Below are 17,413 nucleotides of genomic sequence, written 5' to 3' on the forward strand. Positions count from 1 at the left end.
AACAGTGCTCTGCATATAGTAAGCGCTTAACAAATACCAACATTATTAATCCTGTGGGTAGGCGGAAAGCAAGAGTAGAGATCATAGGACCAGTCCTGCGTTGCCGGACACTCTCTTGGCTTAGATTTCTCACCTCTAAAATGGCGGGGAGGAATGCTCTTCACCGCAGCTAAATGCCGCAAGTATCAACTGAGGGTCAGCCAATAAGTGAGTGCAAAATCAGCATCGGTTAGAGACAGCTAAGTAATAACTGCAAAACAGAAATGTGGTCTCCAGTAGGCTCCTATTACTACTGCTACTAATTATAACAATAATTATAATTGTATTTGTTAAGCACTCACCATGCGTCAAGTACCGTATTGAATGTTGGGGTAGATACAAGATAATCAGGTCCCCCATGGGGCTCACAGTCTACGTAGGAGGGGGAACAGGTATTGAGTCCCCATTTTACAGATGAGGGAACTGAGGCACAGAGAATTATCATTATTAATAATAATGATCATTGTGGTGTTTCTTAAACACTTACCATGGGCCCAGCACTGCACTAAACCCTTGGGCAGATGCAAGATAATCCAGTCCCACTTGGGGCTAACACTCTAATTAGGAGGTAGAACTGGTATGGAACGCTGAAGCAGCGTGGCTCAGTGGAAAGAGCACGGGCTTTGGAGTCAGGGGTCATGGGTTCGAATCCCGGCTCTGCCACTTGTCAGCTGACTGTGGGCAAGTCACTTAACTTCTCTGTGCCTCAGTCACCTCATCTGTAAAATGGGGATTAAGACTGTGAGCCCCACGTGGGACAACCTGATTCCCTTGTGTCTACCACAGCGCTTAGAACAGTGCTCTGCACATAGTAAGCGTTTAACAAATGCCAACATTAACGCTGATTCTGCGGATGAGGGAACAGAGGCACGGAGAAATGAACTGACTTGCCCAAGATCGCACAGCAGGCGAGTGGCAGAGGAGGAATTGCAACCCTGGTCCTCTGATTTCCAGACCCATGCCCTTTCCACTAGGCAACACTGCTTCTCCTCCAATAACGCCCTAAAAACAGGCTCAAAATGACCATTTTCTGTCCCTGAATTCAGTTGCTTGTTTGCGGATCGCTCATTTACTTGTTCAAAGTAAGTGTGGTTTCTGCCCTTTGGAGGAGGCTGTGAGTGAAGTTTGTTTCAGGGGCTTTGAACACAACTTTGGTCAATCGATTCTGGCTCCCCATTGTGATATGTTGCGTGTGTTTGCATGCCTTTGCCTATCAGTGTGCAGTTTAGGAGGTTGATTTTATTTCAGTTGCACTAAATCATTTAGACTGTCGTAAAATCCGTTTCGGGGTCCGAAAAGTTCAGCTTTACTTAGTACGGCGGTGTCCACGGACGGTCTCCCCAGTCAATCGCTGGTATTTATTGAGCACTTACCCCGTGCAGAGTATTGTACTAAGCGCTTGGGAGAGTACAGTGTGACAGAATTGGTAGACACGTTCCCTGCCCACAAGGAGCGTCCACTCTAGAGGGAGAGATAGACAAGTCACATGAATTACAGATAGGTTCACAAATGCTATGGGGCTGAGGGTGGGTTGACTATCAAGTCTTGAAAGCTTATAGTCTTTCAGGCTTATAGCTTGAAAGGTGTACCTTAAAAGGTACAGACCTAAATGTACAGGAAAACGCAAAGCGTTCTGGGAGAGCGAATAGGGAAAGTGGAGGTTTTGTCTGGGAAGGCCTCTTGGAGATGTGATTTTCATAACGCTTTGAAATATCCCCAAATATCATGTTATTTACTGACACGTCGGACAGAGTGTGGCCTAAATGAAAGAGCTCAGGCCAGGGAGTCGGAGGACCTGGATTCTAATCCTGGCTCAGCCGCTTGCTTTCCCCAGTTAAGCTCGCATTTCCCCTACTCCCTCTCCCCTCTGCCGTCACCCTTGCATTTGGATTCACACCCTCTATTCACCCCACCCTCAGCCCCGCAGCACTTGTGTCCTTATCCCAAATTCAGTTCTATTAATGTCTGTTTCCCCTTCTAGACTGTAAACTCCTTGTGGGCGGGGAATTTACGGGTATACTGTCCTCTCCCAAGCACTTACTATAGTGCTCTGCAGTCGGTAATTGCTCAGTAAATCCAATTGAGTGATTGATTCCGGCTTAATCACGAACACATAGGGAGCACATCCTTCAACAGAGCCAAAATCCCATCCTACCCATCTTCCAGACAAGCCAAGAGTTTATAAAGGTCCTTTCCAAATGAGTTCATCTCAGACTCCCTTTCCATTCAACAATACCAAAGCCCCTCGTGGAATTTCCGACACAAATTAGGTAAGGCTAGAAGAGAAGTTTTCAATAAACATTATTTCTGCAACAAATTTAAACGGGAGATGTTATCCAAATTTCGTAACCCGAGAAAATTCTCAGGTCACTTGGGATATCGCTATTCAGACCATATTTAGTCTGGTTCCAATTTCTACCTATTACGTTCACACATACCCCGGACTGCTTTTGAATTGAACATGCTAAGTTATATAACGCTCCGAGACCTCGTTCCAAAGGGCACTTAGGAAGTTCAAATTTTTCCTGCCATTTCATGTTTGCTTAATCGTTACATGCCTAAAAGGCTGGTAGACCCTCTGTGGAAACTTTGAAAAGATGTTCTTTCCCTGAGGATTTAACCTGATATGTAGCTGTGGTTTCCATGTCCCGCTTCGTGGAATGACTCTACGCTTGTGGAGGAAGGCCGTACAAATCAAAACTTGATTTTAAGTCTCCTGCCCTTTCACAATATCCCAACCATCTCCGGGGCAGCTGAAAGATACCCTTGACTGGGTTTCAGCTGGGGATTCGTATGAACAGAAAAACTCATCTTCATCATCATCATCACTGCCGGGCCATCCATTTTGTGCTCTCCCCGGCCCCCAAGGAGCTCTACCTCTAAAGGGAAACCATCGACTGAAGAAAACCACAATCATTCACGGAGGAGTGGTTCAGCTCGATGAAGCGTTACCAGCAACGGATGGGAAACCTGAAAAGTACCGCCCGGCCTGGGACTCCGTGGAGGCCCAAGGCAGCCTAGACATTGGAACTTTTCTACTGACATTCTACAGCAACGTTTCCCTGCCTTGCAGACACACCCCAGGAGGACTCCTCCCTCCGGCCTCCTCCCTTGGGGCACGCCAACGGCCGACCGGTGGTGACGGGGAGGCGGATTTCGAGGGAGCGGCTAGTCTCAGTCCTCCCTTCCATGACTTTCACAATCTGATCTTGGGAAGGGAAGCCTAGGTCAAGTGACACTCCTTCGGCCAGTTTCCTTCTTACAACGGCCATTGATGGCCCACCCTGATACCAGACAAGGAGATGCGCGTGATGTCACGTCCGTTACGCCACACACGCAGCATAACTGAATGAAGACGTAACTGCCATTTTGAGAAGGCATCCTCGAAGCCACTCAACTTAGAGCCTTTCTCTGGGAGAACCACTGACCTCCTCCAATTACTCCAGAGTCATTGCGTTCCCCTTCTGGGGCCCCGTTAACACGTGTGCCGCTCTTTAGACCGTAAGCTCGTTGCGGGTAGGGAATGAGCCTAATTTATTATTATACTGTACTCTCCCAAGCGCTTCGTACAGTGCTCGGCACACAGTAAGCACTTAATAAATACAACTGATGCAAGCCATGGAAATCGGTGGCGGGAGCTGCAGCAGAGAGAGAGGCTGGGTGCTTAAAGTCAAATACCAGACACAAAGACATCTGGTGTCGTAGCCATGCTGGATATCCCCTCTAGACTATAAGCTCACTGTGGGCAGGGACTGTGTCTACCAACTGTGTTCTATTGTACTCTCCCAAGCGCTTAGTACAGTGCTCTGCCACAGTAAGTGCTCACTAAATACGACATTGATTAATTGGCCGGGGACAAGACCAGCTGGAAACCGGAAGACTGGCTACTCCATCCCCTCTCCTTCACTGACAAGATGGCGTTGGCTGACTTGGATCGGAGTCCCTTTCCAATTTCTCTCTCCCCAACTCCCAGCCTGTTCTCCTTTCTACTCCCAAAATGTTCTGTTCTCCACAAAGAAAAAGACTTACAACCACAACCTGGGTTGTCTTCTCAGGAAAAAGCAAATTTAATCCTGCCAGCATTGATTCAGGAACCAGAGAAGCAGCGTGGCTCAGTGGAAAGAGCGCGGGCTTGGGAGTCAGAGGTCACGGGTTCTAATCCCGGCTCTGCCACTAGTCAGCTGTGTGACCTTGGGCAAGTCACTTAACTTCTCTGTGCCTCAGTTACCTCATCTGTCAAATGGGGATTAAAACTGTGAGCCCCACGTGGGACAACCTGTTCACCTTGTATCCCCCAGCGCTTAGAACAGTGCTTTGCACATAGTAAGTGCTTAACAAATACCACAATTTATTTATTTGATTCTTTGGGCCACCTCTCTTTAGAGGGGGTTCCAATAAGGAATCTTCTTCCTCCCAGACGACTGCAGTAAATAACCACATTCCTCCTTCCTGCCACAGTTGCACCCAGAGATATAGAAAATGAACTCTTCAACCCCTACAAGTTTTTTATTTGCCTTCTTAAGTCTTTGTGTCAAAACTTTTGCCCCCCTGAGGGCCGTGTCCCGCTCTAAGAGCGCAGGCTGAAGGGGGAGGATGCTGTGGCCAAGCAATCAATCGTTCAATCAGTGGTATTAATTGATCGCTTCCTGTACGGGGCCCTGTACTAAGTGCTTGGGAGAGTACAGTGCAATAGAGTTGGTGGACATGATCCCTGCCCTCAATAAACTCACCTAGTGAGGTAGACAGAAAATAAAATAAATTATAGATAAGGGAAACAGCAAAGTATAAAGATATAGAAATAAGTGATATGGAGCTGTGGCCTGTATCAAAACACCTAAGGGTACAAACCCAAACCCAAAGGGATGCAGAGGGGAGAGAGAATAATAATAATAATAATATTGGTATTTGTTAAGCGCTTACTATGTGAGAGCACTGTTCTAAGCGCTGGGGGAGATACAGGGTAATCGGGTCGTCCCACGTGAGGCTCACAGTTAATCCCCATTTTACAGATGAGGTCACTGAGGCGCAGAGAAGTAAAGTGACTCGCCCACAGTCACACAGCCGACAAGTGGCAGAGCTGGGAGTCGAACCCATGACCTCTGACTCCGAAGCCCAGGCTCTTTCCACTGAGCCACGCTGCTTCCCCGGGGGGGGGGGGGGGGAGGTGAGAAGTGAGACAAGGAAGGCCTCGTGAAGCAGATATGCCTTAAGTAGGGCTTTGAAGATGTGGAGAGTGGCGGTCCAGTTGGATATGAAAGGGGAGGGAGTTGCAGAAAGAAGGAGGATGTGAGCGAAAGGTCGGTGACCAGAGAGTCGCGATGGCGACACCGTAAACAGGTTGGTGTTAGAGAAGCCAAGTGCGGGGGCTGGATCGGGGGCCGCTCCGCATGCAGATGCTACATAACATTATCTCAGCCCTCCGCTCCACCAGCACCTCAGCTCTGGTCCGCGCCATCCTGAGGAGGAATCGTCCATGAGCAATTTGGTGAGGGAGGAGACGGTTGATCAGTTTGGCTAAAAGTAATAAACTCGCTGTGAACCCTCCCTGGCACCTCAGAGTGAAGCCTCACAGAACCATTAGCTCCGTGGCCCAGAGAGCAACTGCCCGGATGCCATTTTGGGCGGCTCCATTCCTCCGCCTGGGCTCTTCGGCTCTTCCAGGCCGAATCCCTGAACCGTTTCACTTTGCCCCTCACCCTCCGCGAGTCATGTTCAGCCCTTCTCCACTGCTGTTATGCAACTTTTATAAGCTTCCTGCATACAAATTGCCAATTAGCTTGTGTGGTGCTACTTTTACAATCCCTGATCCTACCCCCGGAGGCAACAAGAAAGTGGAATTTGTTCTTCACCAGAACTAGCGCGGTAGACGGGAGGATAAAGAGGGCCGATTGGTTGTGGAACAAGAAGGGCCTGGGTTGGATCCAAATTCCTTTCAACCAGAGCTCTGGGGAAGAATGAAAGCGATGTGATCCCGTATGTTTCCCCAGAGCATTATGGGGTTCAGCTGGCTGGGGCATGATGAGAACACAGTTGCTCTAGCAGAGCTGGGAATTCCCCATCTCCAACTGCTAGAAGGGAAAGAAATAGACTGATTTCATCATTCGAGCTGTAAGGAGAGTGGACAGGTACCAGCCGGGCCTGGTAGTATTTCTGCACCGCCTTCTCTTGTCCACCCGCGTGAAGAGTTCCAGTTCCTGAGGGATCAGAGAGCCGTTGAAGGCGGTCAGGTCGATCAGTCGATCATTCGGTCCGTCGACCGTATTTATTGAGCACTTCCTGTGTGCAGAGCACTGCATTGAACACGTGGGAGAGTACAACACGACAATAAACTGACACATTCCTTGCCCACAGTGAGCTTACAGTCTAGAGAGATCAATCGATCGGTGATATTTATCCCCCTCTGGACCGGCAAGCTCATTACGGGCAGGGAATGCGTCTGCTAATTCTGTTGTATTGTACTCTCCCAGCCACTTAGTACAGTGCTCTGTAAATGGTAAAAACCTCAATAAATACATTGATTGAGTGAGGGCTTACTGGGTGCACAGCACTGAACTAAATGCTTGGAGAGTACAAGACAACGATGTTAAGAGACTAAGAGACACATCCCCTGCCCACAAGGAATTTACAGCCTGCTGTGTGATGAGCACTGTATTAAGCGCATGAGTTCTAATCCTGGCTCCTCCACTCATCTGCTGGGTGGCCTTGGGTAAGTCACTTAACTTCTCTGTGACTCAGTGACTTCATCTGTAAAATGGGGATTAAGACTGTGAGCCCCATGTGGGACAGGGACCGTGTCCAATCCGATTGGTTTGTATCCACCGCGGCGCTTAGTACGGTGCCTGGTACATAGTAAGCGCACGGCAAATACCATTATTATTATTATTACGATATAATAGAGTTGCTAGACACATTCCCTGCGGACAAGGCGCTTAGAGTCTCAAGGAGGAGACAAACATTGAAATAAATCACGGGGATGTACCGATGCGGCTTTGCTTCCAAACTGCCCAGTTTCTAACAGTTGGGAATGCAGGCCATTGGCTGGAAATGGGGCGGGGTTGGGGGGTGAGGGAGGGTGGAGGGACTGGACCCCCAGGCTGACAAACCGGAGCAACTCTTGGAACTCAGAGAAGCGCCACCCACTTGCTTCCCAGTCCCAGCTGTTTCTGGTTTCTGGGGGCTTTGTCGGGACAGGAATTTTCAAGCTTTTTTCCTACGCCAGAATTCTCCGGCATCCATTCCCTTATTCTCCACTCTGCTGCAACTGCTCACACGCCCCTTCGGAGAAGGCACCGACTGTGCTCTTTCACACTGCTTTCATTTTTCCTAGATAATCATCGGCATTATTATCACTGGTATCATGATGATATTATATGTGTTAAGGGCTTACTATGTGTTTAATACTGTTCTAAGTAATAATAATGGTATTTAAGTGCTTACTATCTGCCAAGCACTGTTCTAAGCACTAGGGTAGATACAAGGTAATCAGGTTGTTCCACGTGGAGGTTGTTCCCCATTTGACAGATAAGGGAACTGAGGCACAGAGAAGTGAAGTGACCCGCCCACAGTCACACAGTTGATAAGTGGCGGAGCCGGGATTAGAACCCACGACCTCTGACTCCCAAGCCTGGGCTCTTTCCACTAAACCGTGCTGCTTCTCAACTTCTAAGTGTGGGGATAGATGGCCCAGAGGCAAGAGCGCGAGCTTGGGAGGCAAAGGACGTGGGTTCTGATCCCGGCTCTGCCTCTTGTCTGCTGGGTGACCTTGGACAAGTCACTTAACTTCTCTGTGCCTCAGTTACCTCATCTGTAAAATGGGAATTAAGACTGTGAGCCCCATGTGGGACGGGGACTGTGCCCAACCTGATTACCTTGTATCTACCCCAGTGCTTAGAACAGCGCTTGGCACATAGTAAGCACTTAACAAATACCATCATTATAATTATTATTACAAGTTAATCAGGTCAGACGCAGTCCCTGATCCACATGGGGCTCAAAGTCTAAGTAGGAGGGAGAACAGGTATTGAATCCCCATCTCGCCGATGAGGAAACTGAGACACAGGGATGTTGAGTGACTTGCCCAAGGTCACCCAGCAGGTAACTGGCAGAGCCGGGATTATTGATTATTATCCTTTGGGAAAATCTGTAAATGTCTGAGGTCCCTAAACTGAATTCATTTTGGCCCTTTTCCTTTTGCTAATAATAATAATAGTATTTGTTAAACGCTTACTCTGGGTCAAGCACCGTTCTAAGCACTGGCTAAGATACCGGGATGATCAGGTCAAACCCAGTCCACAGGGCTCACAGTCTAAAGTCCTCTGATTCCCAAGCTTGTGCTCTTTCCACTAGGCTACACTGCTTCCCGTACGGAGGTTCAAACCCCACGATCCTGGACACGATCGGATCCCGATATCGACTGGAGTTACCTGAGGGCGGATTCACTCGTGGCCGGGGAGGAATCGATCAGCAGGCGCCTCTTTCCCAACGACGTCGACCCGTTTTTCACGAGGGTAGCCTCGTTTCACACCGAGACCGAAAGAGTGCTAAAATGGGACAGGGGCCGCCCCGTGGGTTACAGTCTCCTTGAGTTAAACCACTTCCTGGGAGCCATTGTGGCAGACCACAAGATGTCAGGGAACGTGTCTGCTTATTGTTGTATTGTACCCTCCCAAGCGCTTAGTACAGTGGTCTCCACCCCGAGCGCTCCTCCGGGAGCAAATGGGGTTAACGTACATTCAACAGGAAGTGCCCCAGTCCCAGGGGTAACCTCCGAGCAACCCTGGCGAATGAACTAAGGAACTCCCTAAATTTTCCATTTTTCGGATGAATTGTTTTTTTCTTGGAGAATTATGGGAGTAAAGTACACCAAAGCGGCACTCATTTTCAAGGGATAAATAGCTGCAGCGAAGACTGTCAAAACAGCTTTGCCTCTTGGTAGGGGCTGGATTGAAATTTTATGGACTCTTCCCCAATCCACAGTGAATGCGAGTCTCTAGCCTCTTTGCCTTGTATCATAATGAAAGCCATGACTCATTCAACAGGCTGGGAAGACTGAGTCTGCTTCTAACACACAAAATATAAATCTGGGCAAAGATAAAGCTGTCATTTGGGGGGTTTATAGCAGTTACCCATCTTAGCGATCTAGAGGATTTGGTTCCGTTCATTCTCGGATTATCTGAATGTAGTTTTATAATGGAGGTTCTTGCTTAAAAACAACTCTGTTTTGCAGCCAGCTCAGGGTAGCAGGGAGGGAAAGCAGAAAGGGGGAACAAATGACAGCACTCTGAAATATTTATTGACAATGCGTGAGAGGTTTTTTTCCCTGAATCCTCAGAGTTTTAAGCTTTCACAGCCACGTTAATTTGGCCCGAGTACTCGCACTTATGGATACATTCATTTGGAGGGGGTTAGTCCTTGAAGGAGAGACCAAGAGCTTTAAGAGCGGAGGGGCAGTTTACGAGAGTCCTACGACCACAGCGTAATAATAATTATGGTATTTATTAAGCGCTTACAGGCACCGTACTAACCCTGAGAAAACCCAGCTCGCAAGCATCACATTCATTCATTCATTCATTCAACCGTATTTACTGAGCGCCTACCGTGTGCAGAGCAGTGTACTAAGTGCTGGGAAAGTACGATTCGGCAACAAATAGAGCAAATCCCTACCCGACAACGGGCTCACAGTCTAGAAGGGGGGAGACAGACAACCAAACAAAACAGAACGAGTAGACTGCCTGCTCCCTTTAGACTATAAGCTTGTTGTGGGCAGGGAATGTATCTGTTATATTGTTCTGTTGTACTCTCTCAAGTGCTTAGTACAGTGCCCCGTGCACAGTAAGCACTCAATAAAATCCATCGACTGACTAAGGGGATCCTCAGCCTCCATAGAGTTAAAAACCGTGGAGCTATTATTCCGCAGAGAATGAGAGGATTTTAAGATGCACGAGTGGCATTTGGAGAGAAGTTGAGGAAAGAGGTGGAAAGCTAGTGTGGTCTAGAAATGTAGAGGAATTGTTCCAGCTGGAACTACAGAGAAGACTTAAAGATGCAGGCATGCGGAAAGCATTTCACTCCTACAGGAAAATTGTTGGAGAGAGCAAAAAAAAAAAAAAAAACTTTCAATGATTCATTAATAGTAAGAAACATCTGTTTCTTTCTTAGACGTTCTGGTCAGTTACACAGGTATGAATGATTCCAGTGGGGGCAAAGTTATATACGGTATCCAATCGTTCATTCAGTTGCTTACTTTGATTACTGCACTTGTAAATACTTTTTGTCTCTCTGCTCCATTAGAGTGGAAGTTGCTTAGGGGCAGGAAACACATCACTTAGGGGCGGGAAACTTCTGTTTCACACTTCCCAAGTGCTTAAAACAGGGCACTGCATCCAGTGGATGCTCAATAACTACTACAGCAACTAATATTATTCATTCAGTAGTACTTATTGAGCGCTTACTGTGTGCAGAGCACTGTACTAAGCGCTTGGAATGTACACTATTCTGATTACTACTACTATCCCACTCTCAGGATGGCACCTGGAGAGTTTCCATTACTCTATCGGTCTCCGCTATGGGAGGGAGAGTCAAGCGGAGGCAGACCCATTCCACTCCTAGCTTGGGCAGCGGGTAGCGAGGGGAAGGCCATCTCCCACAAGTCAAGACTCACCTGCGTTGGGCAGCAGCGGCACTGGAGAGATTCGAGGGCGGAGACTCGAGTTTACCGTGTGGAAGAAGGCGTCGGTAAACCACTTCCGGATTTTTCCCAAGAAAACTCTACTGATACGGTACCGCAATGATGGCAGGTGGAGGTGGGGCGTTCCGGAAGAGATGTGTCGCTGGAGTCACTGTGGGTCGGAGATGATTCGACAGCATAAGACAAGACTACTAATAATGTTGGTATTTGTTAAGCGCTTACTATGTGCAGAGCACTGTTCTAAGCGCTGGGGTAAACACAGGGGAATCAGGTTGTCCCACGTGGGGCTCACAGTCTTAATCCCCATTTTACAGATGAGGGAACTGAGGCCCAGAGAAGTTAAGTGACTTACCCACAGTCACCCAGCTGACAAGTGGCAGATACCGCTGTGACTAATGCTGATGCCATTCATTCATTCAATCATATTTATTGAGCGCTTACTCTGTGCAATGCACTGTACTAAGCGCTTGGGAGCATACAGTATAACGATGAACAGACAGACACAGTGGGTCGGAGATGATTCGACAGCATAAGACAAGACTACTAATACCGCTGTGACTAATGCTGATGCCGTTCATTCATTCAATCATATTTATTGAGCGCTTACTCTGTGCAAAGCACTGTACTAAGTGCTTGGGAGCATACAGTATAACATTGAACAGACAGACACGGTCCCTGTCCACAACAAGCTTCCTACTGGTCCAAGTAAACGTGGAGCTCTAAATAATAATATAATAGTGATAATGATAACTGTGGCATTTGTTAAGCACTTACTATGTGCCAGGCACCGTACTAAGCACCAGGGAAGATACAAGGTAATTGGGTTGGACACGGTCCCACAGAGAAGTTAAGTGGCTTGCCCAAGGTCACACAGCAGACGAGTGGCGGAGCCGGGATTAGAACCCACGTCCTCTGACTCCCAAGGCCACGCTCTTTCCACTGAGCCACGCTGCTTCTACGGAAGGGACCTCAGAAGGTCATATGGGGAAGCAGCACGGCGTAGCGGATGGAGCACGGGCCTGGAAGTCAGAAGGTCATGGGTTCTAATCCCGGCTCCACCACCTGTCTGTGACTTTGGCCAAGTCAACTTCACTTCTTTGGGTCTCAGTGACCTCATCTGGAAAATGGGGATTTAGATCGTGAGCCCCCCGCATGTGGGCCAGGGACTGGGTCCAACCCGATCATCTTGTATCTACCCTAGCTCTTAGAACAGTACTTGGCAACTAGTAAGCGCTTAACAAATACCATCATTATTATTATTAATAAATGCTACTGTTTGATGCACCTACTCAGAAAGGGGAGGGGGCACAGCCCAATCTCGTCATCCTTCACTTCCAAGATGAGGCCGCCGACTGTGAGAATGTAACTTATAAGTGTGACTGTTGCTGACAGAAAATCTCTTGTGTAGGCAGTTGGTAAAAACCCTCTAATCTCCATTTTACAGATGGGAACACCGAAGCCCAGGAGGAATCAACAATTTGCCCAAGGTTATTCCACGAATCGGTAATGAGAATACGAGAAAAAGGCTTTTTTTTCTTCTTCCAGAGAGCGAAGGAGACCGGTTAAATTCAACTCTCCATTTAAAGAAAAAAAAGATAATGCTCCCCCGTGGTTGGTCTACTTTCTCTTGAAACTGCGCTTATAGTATTATGAAAATAAGCATGCTAAATCTATTCAACGACTAAATGTCATTAAGCTGGCATGCATAAGCACGCTCTTTGAGTAATCCAAAAAGACAGAGGAGCAAATTCCGTTTTCTTGGTGAGCTAAAGCAGGTGTGGGAAAGGGGTAGTTTAGTTTAAACATGCGATTGAAACACAAATTGTTTGGCAACGGCCAAGCTACTATAACAGATCACGGGGGGGAATATGGTCTCTTCTAATTCAGCCACCAGCATGATGCCATTTACTCGAACACTTAGGGTCCTTATTATTTAACCAGCTGATTTTATCCCTCATGTTTTATTCTTAGGTAAGTTCACAATATCTTCTCCTCTTTAGAGAGCAGTGTGGTCTCATGGAAGGATCAAAATAGGTCCGGGAGGTGGAGACTCAGTTTTACAGTCCCAGCTTTGCCACGGTGCCTCTCTGTGCCTCGGTTTTCTCGTCGAGGAAATGGGGAGAAGTTGCCCGCTCTGCCTACCTCTTAGATGGGGAACCCAACAGGGGACAGGGACTGGGTCGACCTGATAATCCTGGCACCTGACAAGTGCTTAAAAAATATCATGATTAATTGACCCAGAAAAGTTAAAGGTAGCCGACCGGGCATCGTCTGGGGAATTAGTTGTATTCCCTAATTTCACATTCCTTGTTTAGCCCCAGTCTGCTGATGCTGACATGGCACCCGCCTCTGAGTTTGTGGAAGGTGACCCAGGTTATGTACGTGCTACACAAGTTTTTGGGGGTGGTTCTTTAATGGTATTTGGTAAGTGTTTACTATATGTCACTGTTTTAAACGCTGGGGTAGGTAAAGGTTAATTATGTTGGAAACCACCTGCCTCCCGCGTGGGGTTCACAGTCGAAGTAGAAGGGAGAACGGGAACCGAGGCACAAAGAAGTTAAGTGACTTGCCCAAAGTCACACAGCAAGCAATTGGCCGAGGCAGGATTAGAACCCGGGTCTTCTGACTCCCAGGGCGGTGCTCTTTCCACTAGGCCACGCTGCTTCCCGTTACAGGTTAAAGTCTATCGGAAGATCGGAGATCTAATCCCGGCTCCGCCACTTGTCCGCTGTGTGACCTCGGGCAAGTCGCTTCGCTTCTCTGGGTCTCGGTTACCTCGTCTGCTAAATGGGGATGGAGACCGTGAGCCCCACGTGGGACGGGGACTGTGTCCGACTAGATTTGCTTGTGTCCACCCCAGCGTTTAGTACAGTACCTGGCACGCAGTAAGCGCTTAACAAATACCGTCATCATCATTATCGGAGGGCAAGCGAGACGGGGTGTGGCAAGACCCGATTCGGAGGGCAAGTGTCTTTGGGGCTCAACAACCTGCCTCTCTCCACATCCCACCCTGTTCATTCGAAAACAACTGTTTGCCTCTCTTTCCCACTTAAGCCACGCTGAGGTTTATTGCCCGAGGCTGCTAAATCGAACTCCCCTATCGCGTCCCCCAGGCCTGTCTTGAATTATTCATTCTCCAAGAGTCTTCCTCTGCCTAGTCCTAGCATGTCTCCTTAAATACAACCTCTGGGCGTGACCGTTTGCCCCAAAATGTTTGAAACTCCAACTACAAATCTGGCTGAGCTCTCTCCTCTTGCTATCCAAGAACAAGCCGGAGAGAGAGTGATGTGCTTCTCCTGTACTTTCTTTCATTCAGGTTTCCCGAGGGCTTGCTGGGTGCAGAGCACTGTACTGAGGGCTTGGGATGGGACGATACCACGATGAACGGCGACGAGAGCTTACTACACCGCATCGCACCCGCTGGGTGCTCAATAGATACCAATACTAAAGGGCAGAAAGGACTGAAATTTCAGGCCACTGACCTTCTTCGACCTCTTCAAGTACCTTCTCCTCGATCTCAACCTGTCAAAGTTCCCCAGTTGATTACGACTGCCTATTCGTGTGGCTTCTCTAGACTCTCTAGACTTTAAGCTCACTGTGGGCAGGGGATGGGTCCGTTTATTGCTATAGCATACTCTCCCAAACGCTTAATACAGTGCTTTGCATGCAGTTAGCGCTCAATAAATGCGAATGAATGAATGAATTCACCAGGAAAGAGGAAGGCCGGTGCTTAATACAGGGCCTGGCATATTCATTCATTCAGCGGTATTTATTGAGCGCTTACTGTGTGCAGAGCACTGTTCTAAGCGCTTGGAAAGTACAATTTGGCAACAGATAGAGACGATCCCTAACCAACAACGAGCTCACAGTCCAGAAGGGGGGAGACAGACAACAAAACGAAACAGACAGGCATCAATAACATAGTAAGGACTTAACAACTACCATTAATAAAAAATCCTACGGCAGGTGATTTCTGAAGGAGCTGAAGGCTGTGAGGGGATTTTAAAACATGAGCTCTCTTCACCAATTTCTTCCTAGTTTATATTTTTTGCTTCCTCCCTAGGTCAACTTCTCACCATACCCTTCTCTTGACTTTCCCGCTTCTGAATCCTTGTTCATGTTTCTCTTCCTGCCTGGAACTCTCCGCAACTCCAAGTCTGCCAGACTCTCTCCATCTTCAAAGCCCTTGGAAAAATTTCACCTCGTCCAAGAAGTCTTTCCTGATTAAAACTCAACCCCCCAGGTCATAACAACCTAATAACCACCTCCAATGATTATATTTTACCCCAACCCTCACCAATCAGCTATACGTACATGTAATCGTTCAATATAGATTGGCATACGGGGTACTTGTTAAGCGCTTACTATGTGCCAAGTACTGCGCTAAGCGCTGGGGTAGACGCAAGTTAATCAGGTTGGACATAGTCCCCGTCCCACATGGGGCTCACACTCTTAATCCCCATTTTCCAGATGAGGCAATTGAGGCCCCGAAAAGTGAAGCGACTTGCCCAAGGTCACACAGCAGACAAGCGGTGGGGTCGGGATTAGAACCCAGCTCCTTCTGACTCTCAGGTCTGTGCTCTATCCACTAAGCCATGCTGCTTCTATGTGCATGCAATCATTCTATTGCATATTCAGCCATTTATTTATTCGGCTATTCTATCGTGACATTCTTGGGCTTATCCTTGCCATAACCTTGTTCTTCCTCCTGCTCCCACTACTTGCAAATAATTTACGTCAGCTGTGTGACTGTGGGCAAGTCACTTCACTTCGCTGTGCCTCAGTTCCCTCATCTGTAAAATGGGGATGAAGCCTGGGAGCCTCACGTAGGACAACCTGATTCCCCTGTATCTCCCCCAGCGCTTAGAACAGCGCTCTGCACGTAGTAAGCGCTTAACAAATACCTACGTTATTATATATACCCTCCTCACACGTACGCAATCTGTAAAACTCATAAAGCTCTTTGGAGTCTTTCAGGATGAAAGGCGCTGCATAAATACAATATATTATTAATACGTTACGTACGCGAGCTTGTGTTTCTAGCTAAAGCTGCCAAAAATCTCCTAATGGAGTCTGATGTTTCACGCCACCCAGCGCAAGCTGAATCGATGCCCCGTCTACCAGTCTGAATTATCGAGGTGAATTTTAATTGGGTTGAAGATGACCCCTTGGTCAGTTTAGAGGAAGAGCAGCAAGCAGGTGTACGTAGGTGTATGGCAAGCAGCGTGGCCTAGCGGAAAGAGCCCGGGCCAGGGAGTCAGAGGCTCTGGGTTCTAATCCTGGATCTGCCTCTTACCTCCAGTGTGATCTTGGGCAAATATCTTCACTTCTTTTGGAGAAGCAGCAAGGCCTAATGGAGGGAGAACAGGCCTGGGAGTTAGAGGACCTAGGTTCTGATTTCGGTTCCATCACACATCTGCCATATGACCTTGGGCAAGTCACTTAACTTCACTGAATTAAGTCACTTAGTTCCTCCCCCCAAGTAAAACTCTACCCATCTAGAGTTGCCTCCAGGCCAATTCCTACTTCAACCTTAAACGGCTGCATCCCCGAGGAACACTTTCCCCCTCCTCCAAGGATAAATTTGCAACATCCCTGAAACAGACTACAGATTGAAAGCAAAGGGATCCATGCCCAGGATCTCAGAGGAGGGAAATAAATCTTGCGGGCTACTGTCAGCCTGTCCACGTTTCAACACAAGGTCGTGGGTATTGCCACTCTTTCTCTTTTATTGACCCATCTGGACCGCTTGCCCGTGAATGAATCCAAGCCCACACCTCCAACTCTCCCCCTACGGCGTCCCGGCGGATGGGGGAAATGCCTTGAGATTAAATAAACACAGAAGCCATCGTTTAATAAGAGGAATAAGAGACAACAGTGTGAACACCACATTCCTCATCAAAAGCAGACTCATGGTTCGCAAACTGTCGACAGCACTCCCCGAGTTCTTTTATCTTTCGGGATCGTGCGCCTAGCTTTACCAGATTGAGAACTGGAAATCGGGAAAGACAGAGAGAAAGGAAGAGCTGAAATACTTGTAACAAGCATTAGAGCTTGCACGTGACATTCTTGACAGGACTTCAGAACGCTGAAAAGTATCTTCAAATAATAGCTCGTTAAATACTAAACCTAATTCTTCCATTTTAGCTCCCGTGCCGCAACACGGTACCTTCTGAAGCTGGGGAGAAAAGAACAGCCGTCCCTCTGTCTCAGTCCTGAACTGGTGACCATCCAGCCCAGATTTCTCTCTCCTCCGGTAACCCCGGGATGTTTGGGGGAGCTGGGTGATGGTCACCCTTCTTGACATCCATCTTCACAGTTATGGATGCAACATCACAACCCTAACTTTTCCCTTTAATTGCCCATCATGGACCTATCAGCCAAGTACCCATTAACCTTTCTCAAGTCTTCTGATATCCATAACGTTTCACTCTAAGTCATAACGTCTATTTCCTCTAACAACCTCTCGTGGATGTCTTGTCGATCAATCATTCCAGAGTACTTTTCAAACACTTATTAGGTGCAGAGCATCGTACTAGTCCCTTGGAAGAGTACGATCAAAGACCACGAATTTGTATTCCCCCTCCCGGCCCCGCAACACTTACGTATATATCCGTAATTTACTTATTTATGTTACTGTCTGTCTCCCACCCTAGATTGTAAGGTCGCTGAGGGCAGAGAACGTTT

The sequence above is a fragment of the Ornithorhynchus anatinus genome, chromosome X5 (assembly GCF_004115215.2).
Source record: "Ornithorhynchus anatinus isolate Pmale09 chromosome X5, mOrnAna1.pri.v4, whole genome shotgun sequence".
NCBI classification, from domain to species: domain Eukaryota; kingdom Metazoa; phylum Chordata; class Mammalia; order Monotremata; family Ornithorhynchidae; genus Ornithorhynchus; species Ornithorhynchus anatinus.